Consider the following 20,139-nt stretch of genomic DNA (forward strand, 5'->3'; position numbering starts at 1 on the left):
GATATTTGTGGAGCCGCTTCTTCCAACAAGTCATTTAATTGTCCACCATCATTCACGACTCCTGAGCTTAGATCTGATCCGTTGATTGTAGAATCACTCAGCTCTAATTATCACTTGCTGCTTGACATGCAAACAGTCCCGATTGGTAGATTCACCAAGTTGACCTCATTTATCGGCACGCCTTGTGCTGCTCCTAGCATGCCCTCCTGCACTCTCCATTGAACCAGGGTTGATCCCGTGGCTTGATGGTAATGATTGAGTAGGGGATATGCTGGGCCATAAGGTTGCAGATTGTGCTGGGGTATAATTCTGCTGCTGTTGATGGCACACCGTGCCTCATGGATGCCCAGTCTTCAGTTCCTAGATCTGCTCACCTATAATCGCACTTATCAGAGTGACAGTGCCGCACAATACAATGGAGGGTATTCTCAATTTGAGGATAGGACTTTGTCTTTGAAGGGACTACGTGGTGTGGTGACTCTTTCCAATACTGTGTGCAGATGCATCTACAGCCAGCAGATTGGCGAGGATGAGGTCAAGAATGCCTTTTCCTCACCATCTCCCACAGATCCAGTCCAGCAGCTATGTCCTTCAAGACTTGACCAGCTTGATCAATAGTGTTGCTGCCGAGCCGGTCTTAGTGGAGAACATTAAAATGCCCACCCAAAGGACATTTTGCCATCTTCAGTGCTTTCTCCAAGTGCATTTAACATGGAAGACTATTGATTCATCAACTGGTGGAGGGTGGTACGTAATAATCAGTAGGGAGATTTCCTTGTCCATCTTTAACCTGAAGCCATGAGACCTCATGGGGTCTGGAGTCAATGTCTGGAAGACTCCCAGGGCAACTCCCTCCCGACTAGATATCACTGTGCCACCACCTCTGCTGGGTCTGTCCTGCTAATGGGATGATGACAGTGGTTTTACTCATGGAATCTTCCTTAGAGACAATGTCAGGCTGTTGCTTGACTAGTCCGAGAGACAGCTCTCGCAATTTTGGCACTAGCCCCCAGGTGTTAGTGAGGATGACTCTGCAGGGTTGACAGTTTCTGTCACTGCCGTTCTGGTGCCTCGGTCAATGCCAGGTGATCTGCCCTATTTTATCTCTTTGTTGTGACTTTGGAGCAATTGATACAACTGAGTGCCGTTAGGCCACTTCAGAGGGCAGTTGACAGTCAACCACATTGCTATGGGTCTGGAGTCACGTGAAGACAAGACCAGGTGATTTCCTAATCTACTCTCAAATGTATTGATAGCTTGCCCCACAACGCCATCCCATCTACTTGTTTGTTGCTGAAAAGACCCAGCCCTGTCATTCCTCTTGTGCTTGTATTATATTTAAGAATCCAGTAAATATAGCCATGAAGCTGTCAGCTCGTCATAAAAACGAAACTCACCAATATCCTACACCTACATGGTTGACATGTGACCATTAGGCTTGACAATGAGTGCCATTATGCCTTAACAGCAATCCTAAAAACTTTCCCACCAGCAGACGACATTGAAGGGCAAAAGACTAAGTACACAAATTCCTAATGCCACCTGTCAGTGCAAAGAAAACTCAATGAAATCACCAACTCCATTGGTGTCTGATTTCATGCTTGAAAACTTCACTTTTATGTTAGGCTTCACATTAGCCTGATTCCTTGTTAGTTTAGTGTTTCACAAACACTTTCTGATATCAGTTAAAATTTGCTTGTTAAACTATATTGCTATTGCTCGCACTAATGTTGATGTTTACTATACATACGTTATGTAAAGTCAAGCAAGTGGTGGAAATTAGGATTTTTTGGCCTGTTTTCTCATATATTGATCATGGCATTACACACCAGCAATGTGCATACTGGACCAACTGACAAACCTCAGAGAGGACGACAGGCATGGTAGGTTATCTGAGAGGGTTGGCTCTTGATAGTGATATTCAAACCCAGAGTGTTCTTTTAGAAAACATCCTTACTTTCATATTTCTCAATACTTTTGAGGCACTCTAACCTTATATCATACTACTAACTCCTTCAGCGCTGATGTATCACTTCAGAACCAAGCCTGAAACAACTATCAGAATTTTGATCTTCAACTGCTCTAAATCCCTCATTTCAAAATTAAAAACTAGTCTTTCAACTAGATGTTTGATCATTCTCTCATCAGAGATCAGCAACTATTCAATTCTTCCTCCATCGCTATATTAAAGGAACATGCAATTATAGGATAATTTATTTTCGACTAATTTCAATACAAAATTTGCACGACAGAAATAAGCCATACATACATGGCTACACACTTTGCTTAAATCACGTTAAATTTTCATCAATTGCGCTGTCTCTACCTACTTAAATTTCCATATGCATTTTCATTATCTTCTTACCTTTTAAAAAGTTTTTTTTATGCATTTTTACAAAGGGCATTTAAACATTTTCTCTCAAGGAAAATGATTCCTAAAGATTACACAATTCTATATCTATGAAATCAAAAACTTGGAGAATTGTATAATTAAACAGAAATTAGAAAATAAATGAACAAAACTTGCAAAAGTATTTGTAAACCCTCAGGTCTGGCACTTATAACCATATTGGGGAATTGACATGTTGGCAAGGATTGAGCGTGTTTAAGTCCGTATTCGAGACGGCTCAGGGAAGCCCTGATGGACCCGACCTGTAAGCCTCTCTTGGTTCATCCTGGAGATCATACTCTGTGGTAGTCTGGAAAATAAAACTCTTACAGACAGTTCAGTTTCAATTATTACCTTTATCTACCAATGGCATCAATGTTATACTATAACATAGATACCTACAAGGCAAGCTTGAGCTAAGGTTTTAAAACTATTAGCAGAATCATGGCACCAGCTCCACCCTGAAGAGCTCTCTGAAGCTACTCCCCTTACTGCTGCAAACAAGCTACCTTTATACAGAAACTGGCATTAATATTACAAAAACACACATCCTTAGTCAGATAAGCAGCAATAAAATGGCAAAAGACAGGTCTGAGTACGCTTGACTAATTAAGCTCCATGTACATCAAAGTGGGAACTCTGATCAAGCCAGACCAAGTGGTCAATTGCTTTGGTTAGATAATCTTCCTTTTTAACATTACATCATAATGAGAGACTAGTCTAATCTATGTGGAAAAAGGTCACGAGGTAACCTCATTTAGCTAACATGTCCAGTATCATTGTCCTAGAAAATGGCTTTTTCTTTTATAATCATCTTAGATTCCCAAAATGCAAATAAATTCATAACATTTCCGGATCTCAAGCTCTAGGGAACACTACACAAACATTCAATCCATGATAAGCAAGTGATTTGTGGTCAAATCAGATCACAAAGAGTTAACCTTTCCACCAGCTCCCATCCGGTCTTTCCCTCTCTGTCCCTTGAACCCTGAGGTCAGTGAATGTAATTTACAGAAGAATGTTTTTTCACACACACACACAAACATGTTCCAACTTACATGAGCTTTGATTTTCAGCCTTTGTAGCTTTCCTAGCTTGTAAGGGTAATTCACATTGCAGAATAGTCAAGATTAGGGAGCTCAGCTTCCCAAAGCAAATCTGCTCAGTGCGGTATATATGAAAATGTATCAGGAATGTTCTATTATGTGCATATTCCACTCAGTTTATTTAATTACAAGTTCTTTTCCTATTGAGTATTAGCTTCGTTAAGAATCTTCAATATAAACTGGAAACTCAGTTATCTAACATCCCACTGTGAAGTATGTGCAGCTTCCAGCCCCCTGGGTGAGAAGGCAGTACTGCCACACATTCCACGTGAACAAATATTATCACCTTATTTATTCACACTGATTCAAGCACTTTGCTGCATCTCCTGTAGCAGATGTGTATGGCTACAAGCTTTCTTAAACAAAGTTGAGCAATTACCATAAAGGAGAGTAAATATTTACACGTATTGGACATCTTATTTCAATAGAGAATATAGGTAATGTATGGATGACAAATACAAATATTTATCCAAGAAAAGTAGGTATAATGATACATAAGAATCACTCTGGTCCACTAAAAATAGACAAAACTGTGATTTAACTTTCAATCATTTCCCCTCATCACTATATCAAACCAACACTTATAGTTAACAACCTAGTTACACCAAAATAGTGCTGAGCTTCAAAACACACAGGTATACTTGGAATGTAGCTGAAAATGTGTTGCTGGAAAAGCGCAGCAAGTCAGGCAGCATCCAAGGAACAGGAGAATCGACGTTTCGGGCATCAGCCCTTCTTCAGGAATACTTGGAATGTACCAAATCTACAGATGACCCAAAATGTTACGATTGCCTCACATATAACATGAGCTTTGCATTTTCATGTTATAGGATTTAGAAAAACGTAAACTCTAGATTTATCAGATGTAGCTAATGAAGAACGACTTAGCTATGCTTGAAATGACTTAACAACTTTCATGGGAAAAATCACTTAAAACAATATTACTATACATTCTGATCACCTGCATTCTGTGCAGGCAGAAACATAATTACAATTTTAAAACTAATTAGCACATAATCTTACTTTTATGTCTTACAGACAAGAATGGTTGTATAGTGAATAGAACAGGGACATCACCACTCATATTACACATAATTACATTTTACTGAATGCACATACTTCAACCAGTAGAGGGAGCAAATATCAAACAATGAAATTAAGTAACACAAATTTACATTAAACAAATGATACAAACATTTAGTCAGGATTGACACCATGGTAGCATAGATCCTAAAATTTGCGATGATACAGAAGATTAACATGGCCCCTATGCAAGGATGACATACAAATTTGTGAAGCATTGGGGCCCTCTTTTAACAGTGGTAGTGCCCCTACCCCTGGACCAGGAGGCCTAGATTCAAGTTTCACCTGCTCCAGGCATGCATAATAACATCTCTGAACAGGTTGATTAGAAAAATAAGACCATTTTGTTAAAAGGCAGAAGAGTTTACATGCAAATAATTATGATTCAAAAATAATGAATGCATACAACTACTTATGATGTGGAGGTGCCAATGTTGAACTGGGGTGGACAAAGTTAAAATCCACACAACATCAAGCTAGAGTCCAACAGGTTTATTTGGAAGTCCTAGCTTTTGGAGTGCTTCGAAATAAACCTGTTGGACTATAATCTGGTGATGTGTGATCTTTAACTACAACTACTTATACAAACTCAGTTTGTGTATCACATACTATCAAGACACTTATTTCAAGAAAACAGCAGTATTTGTCAAAAATATCAAACACAATTCAAATTACAATCAATTCAAAACTAACTAGGAATTAAGCAGAAACTTCTTTATCCAGAGACAGGAACTCCTTAAATAGTCTCATGTGGGCCTACATTTTCAGGCTGTTAAACAACCCATGCACATCTTACTTAAATGTAATGCCATGCCCAGCATTATGGTCCTGAGAACATCTGTCACAACAATAAGCTCTTCCCATCAGCTGCAGAGCTGGACACCATCCAATGTTTTTAAAGTTAATGTGATTGTCTGACTGCCTCTTATACAGAACCAGATCTTTATACCTTTTACATTTGAAATATAGCTGACTTATCCCATGCTCTGTTCCAAACTCAGAAGCCATACAATTACCCATTTTACTGTATTTTCTTTTAACAGGATGTGCCAATTTTTGCAGTGCCTCCAATGAATCCATGCAACAATGCTTTCAATAAATAATCATGGCCACTTAGTTATCACAACGTAGTTATAGAATTGATTAGAAAATCTACAAACAACAGTTTATACACAGAATGCTTTAAGAAAATCGAAGGCATCTCCAGCAGGAGTTTAACCACTTTTTCCAATCTCACCAGTTCACATCTGGTGATGCTGAAAAGTACAAACAACATCTTGTATACTTCTGTTGACAAATGGAGTACTTGGACACTCAAGTTGAATTAGAATAAATGATTAACATTCTCAATTGCTTCAACAATGATCAACATCCCATTAAATGTAAAACTACGATACAAAGCAAGAAGAAATTTCCTAAATACCATGTTTAAAGGCAGAAGTGAATTTTCTTTTCAAAATAACTGATAAACATGTTATGACAGAGGCTGGAGGAGTGCACTATTCCTCCAGTCCCATCATTCCACACGTCAAATGATAAAAATACAGTACTTCCCAGTTCTTGAGATGGCCAATTAAATACATTTATGTCAGGGTTTTAAAATAAAATTCAAAACTAGATTTCTTTAACATAAACTTAAAATTAGTTTAGCAAAGTAAAACTTATTCGAAGATGGTACATAATCGGTAATATGTAAGCGCAAATGTTTATCCTTCTAAAAAGGTCAAAAGACACATACATTTCAGGGAAAGAATAAAAACTAATTTCTATCTGTGGAGTTTCACTTCCTAAAAAGAAGTTTTCTGGTCATTATAGTTATTCTTGGAATCAAAAAAGATAAAGCATTTGAATGTTCTTATGTTTGTTGATGTGATGTTCTGGCATGTATAGTTAATATCATTTAGCATGCCTGGTTGCCTCTAGAGTCTTGGCAGACAACCTACTTCGAAAATGAAACAGCAAAAAGTTCCTTCACATCACCCTTTCAGAAGAGCAAATAGGTTTCTTTTTGAATTAGCAAGTAGATTTTTTCAGAAATAGGAAAGATTATCTGCAGCCTTCATTACAGACTTCAAGTCCTCCAACTAACTCATAGCACTTTCCACCCTGTTACCGTTCAAACAGTTCCAGCAAGGGTTAAGTGCCGATTGAAAAGTTATTACTGTTACGACAAATCTTGGACGCTTTGTTAAAAAATCTAATGTCATATAGACTTTTCAAAGATATCTTCTAAAGAAACTATCCCCAGTACGTGCACAATACTTGAAATAGGAGAAAGTGAGGACTGCAGATACTGAAGATCAGAGTAGAGAGTGCGGTGCTGGTAAAGCAGAGCAGGTCAGGCAGCATCCAAGGAGAATCGACATTTTGGGCAAAAGCCCTTCATCAGGAAGATTCTCCTGCTCCTCGGATGCTGCCTGACCTGCTGTGCTTTTCCAGCAACACACTCCCGACAATACTTGAAATAGTCCATTTCTCCATACCCCTCAAAACAGAATCCAAATTCTCTAAGAAACAGCAAATATGAAACATCTGCAAACATACTTCTGTACATGAAAATCCTTCACGCTCAATCCTAAAAGGGACCGAAGAAGCAACTTTTTCATGCAAAGTGTGGTACACGTATGGAATGAGCTGCCAGAGGAAGTGGTGGAGGCTGGTACAATGACAACATTTAAAAGACAGCTGGACCGGTATATGAGTAGGAAGGGTTTAGAGGGATATGGACCAAGTGCAGGCAAATGGGACTAGATTAATATAGGATATCTGGTCGATGGACAGGTTGGAGCAAAGGGTCTGTTTCCATGCTGTACATCTCTATGTCTCTAAGACAAGGACATGTTGGACCAAAGGGTCAGTTTCCATGCTGTACGTTTCTATAACTCTAATTGACAATGATCTTCATTACAAAAGGATACACTCATCTGTCTTATACCAACATATTTTTCTAATCTGCTGCTCATTTCAAGTATTTTCTATTTTAATTTGATCACCAGTACAGTGTGAATGAAAATTTCTTCCAACAAATTGCTAAGATTAAAACTGTTGCCTTTGATCCTCGCCACAACCTGTTCTCCAGCTATGAATTCTATTTCTCTTCTTGCTAACTGAGGCTGAGTGAAACAACCTCATATTTCACATCAAGATTAGCCACTGACCATACATCCATACTATCACTAAGACTCCTAATTCCAGCTCCCTTCCATTTTCTGACACATCTATTTCAGTTATTCTGCTACTGAATCCTCATCAGTGTCTTTGTTACTTCTGGACATGACCATTTTGCTGAAGTCTTGGACGTCTCTTTATCGAACTTCTCCAAATTCAGGTAATCAAAGACACTGTTGTTTGCACCAAATTCAGTCCAAGCTCTACTCAGTCATTATCCATATTAAACTGTCATTGTACTTTTAGCTGGTAAGACCCAAGATGGAATTATTTTCTAAATATCAAAATTCTTTCTAAAGCGAATTCTTCACAATGGCTCAGTGGTTAGCAATGTTGTCTCACAGCACCAGGGTCCCAGGCTCGATTCCAGCCTTGAGCAACTGTCTGTGTGGAGTTTGCACATTCTCCCCGTGTCTGCATGGGTTTCCTCTGGGTGCTCCGCTTTCCTCTCACAGTCCACAAAGATGTGCAGGTCAGGTGAATTGGCCATGCTAAATTGCCCGTAGTGTTAGGTGCATCAGTCAGAGGGAAATGGGTGTGGGTGGGTTACTCTTCAGAGGGTCGGTGTGGACTGGTTGGGCCGAAGGGCCTGTTTCCACACTGTAGGGAATCTAATCTAATCTAAATCCAATCTCTACTGCTTTTTTAATGCACTGAAACGTCAATTCCTTGACTAAACATTTGGTCATCTTCGTAAGTACCCTTGCATTGTTTCTTGATCTTAACTGTCAGTGATTTGCCACTGCCTTCCATTCCTAAGGCAGTACAAAGATGAAAGTTCTGTACCTCCTTACCCAGACGAGGAATAAGCATTGTTCTGAACTACATATTAATCGCCTAGCCAACACAGCTGACTTGGAACTCCATAACAAACATTTTTACCAGATTTCTAGCACCCACATGTGTTGAGACTGTCACTTTAAAGAGTTTTTTTTGTCATGGGAGTTTTTTGAAGATAGGTTGTTAAGGCAGACCTAGTGACTGCCTAAATCACAACTTAGCAGGTCTTCAGATATTTTTTTTAAAATGTTGGAACAGTGGAAGCAGCTTGAATGCGAGTGGCCAGTTCTCACAGACCAGACTTTATTGTTTTTATTTAGCTTTAGCAGTGAGAAGCCATTTTGGGTCCAAGAAAAGTTGGGAGCTTCAGTGAATGATTCCTAGCTGCTACTTTCTCCAAATCCTCTTGTTGTTTCCTCCTGGACTGGAGAACTGCATGTAAGAATCTGTGCCTAAATTTAGCTTTTTGCTAAGTGGTGCATTTTTGGACAGTTATGTTATGGACCAGGCCAATTCCCCTCAAAATATTTCAAAAAGGTAACACAGACCCTAACTTTTCTAATTGTTTTAAACAGGTCCAAATGTGGATATTCCAGGAGTGATACAGCTGACTCAACCACTTAGTTTTAAACAAAACTGAATTTATTTACAGACTACTGATTGAAACGCGCGCGAACCAAGAGAACTGAATTTAGAATAACTAAATCTATTTGAAAACCCAGTCGACTCTATTGTAACTTAATGCTGCTGTTTCAAATTCCAGCAACATTCCCATAAACAACCCCTCGGCAAAAAAAGGAAAAAGCAAAAATAGGTTCTTACAGGAGAGATGTCAGAGAGACAGCCAGCCAAAAAGCCTCTGTTGAAATGGGGAACCTTTTCTCCCAGGAGCTTTCTTTGACCAGCAACTTCAAACTGCCTGCTGGAACCAAACTAAACTGGGAAAACCCTGAACTGGGAGAACTGTCCACTTGCCTTTCACTGTACAAGCTTTTTTTTTAAAAACTTAAAAGCCTTTTCAAGTAGACATTTCCAGACATATCGGAACCTCTGCCTTTATTACCCCTCTTGAAACAAAAACCAAGGACAATATAACTTTGTTAAAGGGCAGCATCATCACCATTAGTTAATAATAGGTATTGTACCTATTATTTGGTTAAGTTTTTCAATAGTTAAGTTATTCTAAATGCATTTGTGTTTTGTTTGTATTTTAACCACAGTGTTTAAAGAAATTGTATTTTGCTTAACGTGGAGGAGTTTGACCAGTCGGATTACATCTGGAAGATGCACTTCACATCTACCTTTAAAATAAGAAATATTTGGGTCTAGGCTTCTTAAAGTATCTTGAGGGGGTCTGGTCTGCTCTATTACAAACTGAGGGCTCTTCAAGATCAAAATCCATACTTCTCAGTCAGGTTTAAGATTTAAGATTAGATTCCCTACGGTATGGAAACAGGCCCTGCAACCCAACCAGTCCACATCGAGTAACCCAAAGAGTAACCCACCCAGACCCATTCTCCTACCCTATATTTACCCCTGACTAATGCACGTAACACTATGGGCAATTTAACTTGGCCAATTCACCTGACCTGCACAGCTTTGGATTGTGGGAGGAATCGGAGAACCTGGAGGAAACCCATGCAGACACTGGGAGAATGTACAAACACCACAGTCTGGAATCGAGCACAGGTCCCTGGCACTGTGAGGCAGCAGTGTTAACCACTAAGCCACCGTGCTGCCCATTGTTGGACTTAAATGTTGCAAGTGGTAGGTGTTAGTGCCTTTTGTTTCGCGTATTGAATTAAGTTGGTTTAAACAAGGTTTGCCCTGGGTCGTAATGGTTTCCGGTCACGAAGAGCTTTCTGGCAGTGGAAGAAGTGACTTCGGGAGTTTTACAGCAAGTGAGCAGAGCAAAGCTGCTGGAATTGGTAGACAAGCTGGAGTTGGGGTTACCTTTGTCTGTGTGAAAAGGGGCGATAACTGCAGCAATAGCTTGACATTCAAATTTACTGGAAATACCATCGCAATCTTTGGAAATGGATAGAATTCAATTGCAGGTGAAGTAGCTTGAAAGCGAAAAGAAAATAAAACAGTTTGAATTAGGATTTAAAGCAGAGGAAACAGTAAAAAGGAGAGGAAGGCCCTAGCCTAAAAAAAAAGTGAGTTTGAACTTCAGAAGTTGGCAATTAGAGAGGAAAGTAGACTTAACAGGGTGGAGGAGTAGTTAGAATGTAGACTTAGTGACGAGGATAGTGACGGCGAGCAAACCCATCATAGCCAAAAGCATGGTGGGGATCTGTTTAAGTTATTTGCAAGCATTACCTAAATTTGAGAAAGTCGCTAAACAAATCAGGTGGCCGGTGACCACTGATCCAATCAAAGCTGATAGCTAGAGCTAGTGGGGAATACGAGGTGTGAAGAAAACCATCTTAAGTACATATTGAGCATGTGCCAGAAGCCGACAGGTAACATTTGATTAATCTAAGGAGGGACACTGGTCAAAAGTACATTGAAATTGTAAGGATCAAACAAAATAATTTCGATAGGTGGATAAGGGCATTGAAAATAGATGATACATATGACGCTCTTAGAGGCACGATTATTTTGGAAGAGTTCAACAATTCACTTCCTGAAGTAGTGAGAACTCATATAGAAGAGCAGAAAGTTAAAATGGTAAGATTAGCATCTGAAATAGCTAATGATTATTAGTTGTTTCATAAATCAAAGTTTGGCTTCCAACATCAATTTCAATCTGTGAGGGACAGAAAATGGGTGGGGGGGGGGGGGGGGGGAAAGAGATAAAAAAGAGAAATCCTGAGGTGGTAACGAAAAAGGAGATATCATTGAAGATAATAAAGATAGTTTACCACATTTACCACAGAATAAAAAGGAAACCCATGAACAGGAAAGTGAACAAAGCTCAGATATTTTCATTGCAACCAAGTACACCACATGAAGTCACAATGTTGGTGATTTAAGAAAAGCACTGGAAAGCCATATAGGCAAACAGCATAAGCCAGTGAATTTTGTTGAAGCAGTAAATGAAAGCACAGTGGAAGCTAAAATGCTACATCAGAATGTACAACCTGCTTGGAGGTTGGTTGAGAACAAAGTGCCAGGTCTTCTTAAACCATGAACTTGTGAAGGTAAGGCTTACTCGCATATGCCAGGAGGAGCAGGTAAAGAAACTACAATTTTAAGAGATATGAGAGCATGTCAATCTTTGATGTTGAGAGATGAGAATATTTAATTCATAAGGACTATTGCCAGAAAAAGTGTTAATATGTGGAATTTATGGCGAGACGAGAAGTGCTCCATTATGTAAAGTGAGTGGAAAAGTGGTGGTAGGAGAACTGGAGGAACTCTCGGCTCCAGGAATACAATTTGTCTTTAGTAACGATGTAGCTGGATTACAGGTAAAGGTACTGTTTAGTGTGGTCGAAAGGCCAGCGGAAAATCAGGCAACAGAGATGTTACAAGAAGTATATCTTGGGATTTTTCCTGGCTGTATGATAACAAGGTCACAAAGCCACAGATTTAAGCAGGAAAAGAAATCAAAGAATATAGAAAAGGAAGCTGAAGTCTAATTATCAGAGGCCATGTTTGATCACATGGTTGAGACAAAACAAGAGCAGGTGGAGGGCAAAGAATATTTTTAGTTCAAAGAAATTAACTGAGTTACAATAAAGATGAAGAAGTGAAGCAATTGTTTCAAGAAGCGTATTCCACAATGTAACTATCTTAAAAATGACACTTTGATGGCAAATGGAAACCATCAGATATTCAGGTGGATGAGAAATGAGCAGAAGTTAATCAAGTTGTATTACCAGTGGGTTATAGAAACAGAGAGGGTAGCACATGAATTACCAGAAGGTGGTTATTTCAGGGTAAGGAAGACTCAAGCTAAAAGACAAAAATATTTTTGCTGGCCTGGGTTGCGTAAGGATGTAGATGAATTTTGCCAGACATGTCATACATGTTTGGTAACTTAGAAAAACTCGGGCAGTGATAAAAACAGTAACATTAACACCCATTCCTACATTTGAAAAACGAAATTCAGAGGATTCTGAACTGGTCATTCCTCAAATTAAATTGAGCAATGAGGAAGTTCTCAAAAACTGGGATAAATTATTGAGTTATCTTCCTGAGGAAAATCAAAATGACCTGAAAGAGTTATTGCTATTGCATGTGGAGATATGTTGGAATAAGCTGGGAAGTAGTAATCTAATTAGGAAATGCTGTTCTAATTAACAACATCCATTTAGACTTAAACCTCTAAAGTTGGCACAGATTCAAAAGAGATTGAACGCATGTTTAAAAACATAATCGAAGTGAGGTGTGGTGATTGGAGCTCACCCATGTTAATGTTGCCAAAACCAGATGGTATCCAACAATTATGTATGGACTATTGCAAAGCCAATGCAGTTACAAAGTCTGGTTCATATTCTATTCCACACTTGGAAGACTGCATTGTGAAGGTGGGACAGGCAACTTACACTTCTAAGTTGGACTTACTCAGAGGGTACTGGCAGGTACCTTGATCCTAAAAAGTGAAGACAATATCGGCTTTCATGACACCACATGGACTATACCAATCTAAATTCATGACATTTGGTATGAAAACCTCACAAGCCATATTTCAAAGACTAAATAACAAAGTCATTTCTGGATTAACCAACTGTGTGGTATACATCAATGACTTGGTGATTTTAGTCACACGCAGATGGTTCATTTGCAACATTAATTGCAGTTGTTCGATTGACTTTTTTGAAGAAGTCATGGAGAGGATTGATGAGGGCAAAGTGGTAGACATGATCTATATGGACTTCAGTAAGATGTTCGATAAGGTTCTTCATGGTAGACTGGTTAGCAAAGTTAGATCACGTGTAGTACAGAGAGAACGAGCTATTTGGATACAGAACTAGCTTGAAAGTAGAAGACAGAAGGTGATGGTGAGAACTGCTTTTCAGACTAGAGGCCTGTGACCAGCAGTATGCCACAAAGATTAATGGTAGATCCACTGCTTTTTTGTGATTAATATAAATGATTTGGACGTGAACATTGAAGGTGTGGTTAGTGTGATGAAGCTGTTCCTTTAACAAAGTTATGCTATCCTTGAGTTTTTTTTAGAGAAGTCGTAAAAGCAGATTCTGAAAAGGCGAGGTTTGAAGGGTTTTAGGGTCAATTTTATTATAGCTAACAGATACTGACTCATGCAACAGGCTTTCAAGTTTAAAAAGAAACATTTTGTATAATGAAAGGGGAGTGGCCACTTCTCCCAACTCAGCTTTTCTCTGGTTTCGTTTGGTTTTAGCAATCTGGCTGGTCACTGAAAGCAGTCATTGTGAAGCTGCTAGACCCAAAGAGGCAGGTCCATGCAGATGCTCCCTCTCTCTGACATCTCTCCTGTAAGACAGTGTTTGATTTTACCTCATCATTAAGTTAGGATAATCAGATGGGTTTTGGATGGGTGGTTTTTTTGTTCGTGTTTTATTTGGTAATCTTGCAAATATATTCTGATTTGGAGATGCCGGTGTTGGACTGGGGTGCACAAAGTTAGAAATCACTCAACACCAGGTTATAGTCCAACAGGTTTATTTGGAAGCACTAGCTTTCAGACCACTGCTCCTTCATCAGGTGGTTGATGAGGTCTCAACCACCTGATGAAGGAGCAGCAGTCCGAAACCTAGTGCTTCCAAATAAACCTGTTGGACTATAACCTGGTGTTGAGTGATTTTTTAATATATTCTGTTTTGTTTAAAACTAAGTGGGTTGAACCAGCCGCATCCTCCTGGAATATCCACTTTACACCTGCTTAAAACAACTAGCAAAGTTAGGGTCTGGGCTACGTTCTTGAAATGCTTTCAGGGTATCTGGCCCGGTCCATAACATTCATAAGTTTGCTGAGGACATCAAAATTGGAGGCGCAGTGGATAGCAAAGGAGTACAACTGGATCTTGACCAATTGGGCAAGAGTGGCAGATAGAGTTTAATTTAGATAAATGCAAGGTGCTACACTTTGGAAAGATAAATCAGGACAGCACTTTAAGTGTCTTGTCCGGGAGAGTGTTGCTGAACAAGAAAACCTTGGAGTGCAGGTTCATAACTCCTTGAAAGCACAGTCACAGTTCGATAGCAGAGTGAAGGCATTTGGTATGCTTGCCTTTATTATTCAATGCATTGAGTATGAGTTGGAAGGGCATGTTTTGACTGTACAGGAGAATGGTTAGGTGACTTGTGGAATACTGTGCGTAATTCTTGTCTCCCTTCTACAGCATGGATATTGTGAAACTTGAAAGGATCCAGAAATAATTTACAAGGATATTCCCAGGGTTGGAGTGTTTGTGCGGTAGGGAGAGGCTAAGGAGTGATTTTACAGAGGTTTATAAAATCACGAGAGGCATGGATAGGGTAAATAGGCAAGGTCTTTTCCCTGGGCTGAGGGAGTCCAAAACTACAGGGCACAGATTTAAGGTAAGAGGGGAAAGATTTAAAAGAGACCTTTTCACACACAGGATGGTACATGTCTGAAATGAGCTGCCACAGAAGTGGTGCAGGCTAGTATAAATACATTTACAAGGCTTATAAAATGATGTCAACTGGATGAGTGTATGAATAGGAAGGATTTGGAGGGACATGGGCCAAATGCTGGAACATTCATTTGGGCTACAGGTTGTTCTCCTATAATACCATAGTTGTCAACGAAACCTCACTTAATAGAAAATCGCTCAATTGAAATAATTGGGCCAAAAGAAAAAGTAGGGTTGGTGTAGACCAGCAAAAAATATCACTCACGATCGCTCAAACAAAATCACTGAGAAGTCTAACGTAAAGTATAGCACAGCACAAATGAAGGTTGAAATCATATTTATGAAAGAAACAAAAGTAAATTTAACACAGTACATTAAAAAAAGAAAGTTGCTCTTGGTACAATAGTTCTCACAGAAAGCTGCTCTGTCGGCAGATTCGGAGATGTCGGTGTTGGACTGGGGTGTACAAAGTTAAAAATCACACAACATCAGATTTAATTGGAAGCAAACGAGCTTTCAGAGCGACGCTCCTTCATCAGGTGATTGTGGAGGGCTCGATCGTAACACTGAATTTATAGCAAAAATTTGCAGTGTGATTTTTGCTATAAATTCAGTGTTACGATCGAGCCCTCCACAATCACCTGATGAAGGAGCGTTGCTCCGAAAGCTCGTGTGCTTCCAATTAAACCTGTTGGACTATAACCTGGTGTTGTGGGATTTTTTAACTCTGTCGGCACATGACATCGATGTATTTGCAGAACAATATGAAGGTCGGCACCAACTTTGCGCATGCGCAGAAATCAACGTATGCACAGAACGAAGCACACAAACTGATCCCCGTTGGATTTAAGGATAAAAATTCCAAACTGTTTCGATGGAGCTTATTATTGCAGCCATTCAATTTGAAAGTTACATACGTTACAGGATGAGAAAACGTAGTTGCTGATACATTGTCGCCATTTTGATGAAGAGGCATTCGGTGGCAGCAGTAAATGAACTGAAATAGGATATCGTCGTGAATGTAATATATTATAGTGTATTAACAGACTCAGACTAAGGCTTCTCAAATGATGCCGACTTTTGCATATGGATGGTTTGCCAGGGAAGGTGGGGGTCTGTGTGTGTGTGTGTGTGTGTGAGAGAGAGAGACAGAGGCAATGCTGCCACTTTACCAAGATTTTATTTGTCACGGATTTTCTCCTGAAAATATGTTGTTAAGGCAGACCTGATGATCAGGCTTTGGAGACTGCCTAAATCAACAGCTTACCAGGCCTTTAGGTTGTTTTTAAAAAATGTTGAAATAATGGAAGCAACGTGAATGGTAGAGGCCAGTCCTCAAAGACAACGCTTTCTAGGTTTTTTTTAGCTTTAGCAGTAAGAGGCTGTTTGGGATTGGAGAAAACTTGGGAGCTTCAGTGAATAATTCCTAGCTGCTACTTTCTCTGAAATCTCTCTTTATGTTTCCTCCTGGATCGGGAGAACTGCATGTAAGAATCTGTGCCTGAATTTACATTTTTGCTTAGGGGTGCGTTTATGGGATGTTATTATATTGGATAGTTAGTAATATGTACTGTGTCTATTATTTGGTTAAGTTTTCCAATTGTTAAGTTATTCTAAATTCCTCTCATTTGTTGGTATTTTAACTATAGTGTTTAAATAAATCGTTTTGCTTAACATAGAGGAGCTTGACTAATCGCATCACATCAGGAAGGTGCACTTCACATCTAACTTTAAAGAAAAAGTTAAGGTCCAGGCTACCTTCTTGAAATGGTGGGGTGGGGTGGGGTGGGGTCTAGTCTGGTCCAGAACACACACTTTAGCTTTTGGATATTTGCACTTACAGTTACTAGTCTTCAGTTTTTCAAAATAAATGGCATCAATCTGGACTTCCACCTGCCACAAAGGATGACTAGATAAATATACAATTAATTTTATTATTTGTATAAATACATGAACAAGATAATGCTACTTAGCTGATCTGTGACCTATGTATCCTTATTTTCTATATGCTTTAAGACTTTTGGTTAATAGAAATCAATCTCAGGTTAAAAACTAAAATCTGATACAGCTTTGACTGTTGAAGGGAAATCCAAACTTATTGTCCTTTTGTATGTGGGAGCTCCCGCAGTTATACTGCTGAAAAGGCATAGTTCTGATGAACAGGCTACGCTCAACATTCCAACAGTACAAGCAGTTTAATCGATAACATCGGTTCTCATTAATATCTTTTAAATTCGAAACAATTCACCTATTTCTTCTCTAAATTCCAGGATGGGTAACCCTACTTTATGTAATCCCTTATATTTAACTCTTGGGAGTTAAGGTGCTGTGCTAGAACTGAACACACTTCTACAGATCTAGTTTAACAGGGAGTTACAGAGCTACAGTTCTGCGTCTTGAGGCCCCATACCTTTTAGTCAGATCCTTCAAATGGAAAAGTCAGTGTTCTGTTAATCTCTTCATTATCTTTTTCACACCGGATCATGGCATTCCACTGACCTATGGTGAGATCATTCTGTCAAATTTATGTTACAACCTGATTAGTGAGTGACAGTGCTTTGCATAATGTAAATGAAACTCAAGAGTATAAAGTCACATGATTCCAATGTTTTGAACTAAATTAACTGTTCCATACACTGTTAGAAAACGAAAACAATTCACAATTTGCAGTAAATCTCCTGTTTAATTGAAAATTCACCTATCCATGCCAAAAATAAGTAATAAAAAAAATCAATATCCACATGCAAAACTTGCGTATGTGCAATTTTTAACAAGCTCCACACTTGTGAATTTCATCATTCGCAGGAGCTTTCAGGAACGGAACTATGGCAGGTATGGAGCTGTGACTTGTACATACAATTTGCATCCTTCACATGCTTGATTAACAAGTGGCAAATGACTCAGCAGACACCATGAATAAACACGACACTGACTTTTAAACGGTCAATGCAAAGAAAACAAATGCCAGCTAGACACGGTCACCAAATCTCATTAAAACTCTTTCTCCTTTCCAAGGAATTCTGGTTCTTCGTTTTCAAATATCTAGCCTTAAAGACTCCTTAAAGCCCGTCCAATTTGGGCTACATCAATCACTGCTCACATTCAACCTCTTTTCTACACATCAAGTTCTCCAGGAGTCGAGCAACTGTGTCCTAAATAAACAATTACTTTTTTAAAAAATTCATTCACAGGAAGAGGTCTGGCACGATTTCACTTTTTAATGCAAGAACTAGCTTCACCTTGCCACTGAATTTCTCCAAGCCCCAGTCTTTCTTAGTTGTCTGAAACAATCACCAGATGCCCAGGCTGGTTTTTAAGCCCAAACCTTGTTCCACAGCACAGAGTCACCACACCTTGGAACATCTGTGCCCAAAGACCTGGAGTCTGCCAAAAGCAGCACTTAGTCACTTCTGCTTCGGTACTCTTCCCAGTTTCAAGCTGCAACTAACCTTGCCCAATAAGCACACAAGCAAATTGAAAGCAGAGAACCTCTTTGAAGCTCTATCTAGCTCCACGATAACAGTTTTCTCAATAAGCTTTAACCTGACATTTCTGTTAAATATACCTCATTTCTCAGTTTTTCCTTAATCACACATAAAAGGGTTTACTGCTTCTTAGAACTCACTGACTGCTTTTAAGAAATTTAGCTTTAATTTCCAAAATAAACCATCTCTCTAAATCATTATTACTCCAAGGATTGTAGACACTTTTCTAACTCAGCAAGCCCAACTGCTATTTGTGCTCTTGAAGCAACAAAATTCCGAGACAACACTCAGGCAATCACTAGCCAATAAAAACTGCAAAATGTTCCTTAATTTGGACACCGGACCAGTGTCTGACAAAACAGTTCAGGCCAACTAGGCAAACTACCTTACATTGTTGTGTGCACTCAATGACTGGTGACACAAAATGTTGGCCTGCGCTTAGGATTAGGAAAACTGGAGGCTGGAAGAACACAGCACGTTGGTCAGCATCAGGTGGAAAAGTCAACATTTCAGGTACAACCTCTCTTCAGGTCTTCAGTGATTCATATCTGGGCTTGGAATCCTGCCACACCCAGTTGTGAATTATGCTGGACAATTAAAGAACTCAGAGAGGAAGGCCCACAAATATTCAAGGATGAGGGAAGCCTAGCACATCTGTACAAAAGTCCAGCATTTTCGACTAGGAGAGTTCCAGAAACAGGCAACCTTCTGTACAAGCTGTTCCAAGCAAGCTACAACATTGGCATCTATCTTGCAATGTGGTATGTCTTCACAAATGCAACCAGGTCAGCAGTGATGGATGGTGCCATTAACAGTGCTGTAAAGTTGCACTTACTCAACAATAACACACAGTTTACACCTAGTTTGGATTCTGCCAAGCAAATCATCTCTTGACCTCACTGCAGCCTCAGCATGAACAACAAAAACACTTCAGAGGGAAGATTAGTGACTGCTTGTGATATCAAGGCAGCATTTGATAATATGAGACTTCAAGGAGTGTTAGTGACATATCCTGACTTGTGCATTATCCTGACTTGGAACTATATCACCTGTCCTTCACTGCAACTGGGTAAAAATCCTCAAACTTCCTTCCCAACAGTACAGTGGGTGTATCAAATGAACTACAGTAGCTCTAAAAGACACCTCATTACCTTCTCACACTGCCCCAAATAGCCATGCCCTCATCCCCCATGAACGAATTAGAAACTCTTAATTCTGGGTCTAATTAAGCGTCACAGTTAAAGGCATATAGAGCTGAGGAAATTGTTAAATGCCACTTACTTTTGAGAGGAAGCAACAGACACACCAAGTTCTGCGCGCTGGGACTTCTACTTCATGACTGCTGCCATAGTAATAAATAATACGACTGACTGCATTATTCAAACCCTCCAGACGATATCAAGGACAAGTGATTAAGGAACAAATTATTAGGAATTTGCCTGCATTCTTCCATATGGCGATATCACCACCATAATGAAAATCCTGCAGCTATCTTCCCAGTCATGTAGAAATATAGCTGAGTTAGTTTCCTTGTCCTGACTTACTGTGAAATGCGTGGGAATGTTAGTGCCCTGGCTAAGTTTATTGGTCACCACTTT

General features: G+C 39.4%; 1 protein-coding gene and 1 non-coding gene across 4 annotated transcripts in view; one reads left to right on the top strand and one right to left on the bottom strand.

The window, feature by feature from the left end:
• Window positions 1-20,139, bottom strand: part of ankrd11 (ankyrin repeat domain 11) — a 205,559-nt gene that overhangs the window by 129,720 nt on the left and 55,700 nt on the right. The gene's annotated exons all lie outside the window — the stretch shown is intronic.
• On the top strand, window positions 4,709-4,810 carry LOC140453251 (U6 spliceosomal RNA). The gene has a single exon (XR_011952328.1). It is a non-coding gene; the product is annotated as a U6 spliceosomal RNA (small nuclear RNA).

This window comes from Chiloscyllium punctatum, chromosome 26 (assembly GCF_047496795.1).
Source record: "Chiloscyllium punctatum isolate Juve2018m chromosome 26, sChiPun1.3, whole genome shotgun sequence".
In the NCBI taxonomy this organism is placed as follows: Eukaryota; Metazoa; Chordata; class Chondrichthyes; order Orectolobiformes; family Hemiscylliidae; genus Chiloscyllium; species Chiloscyllium punctatum.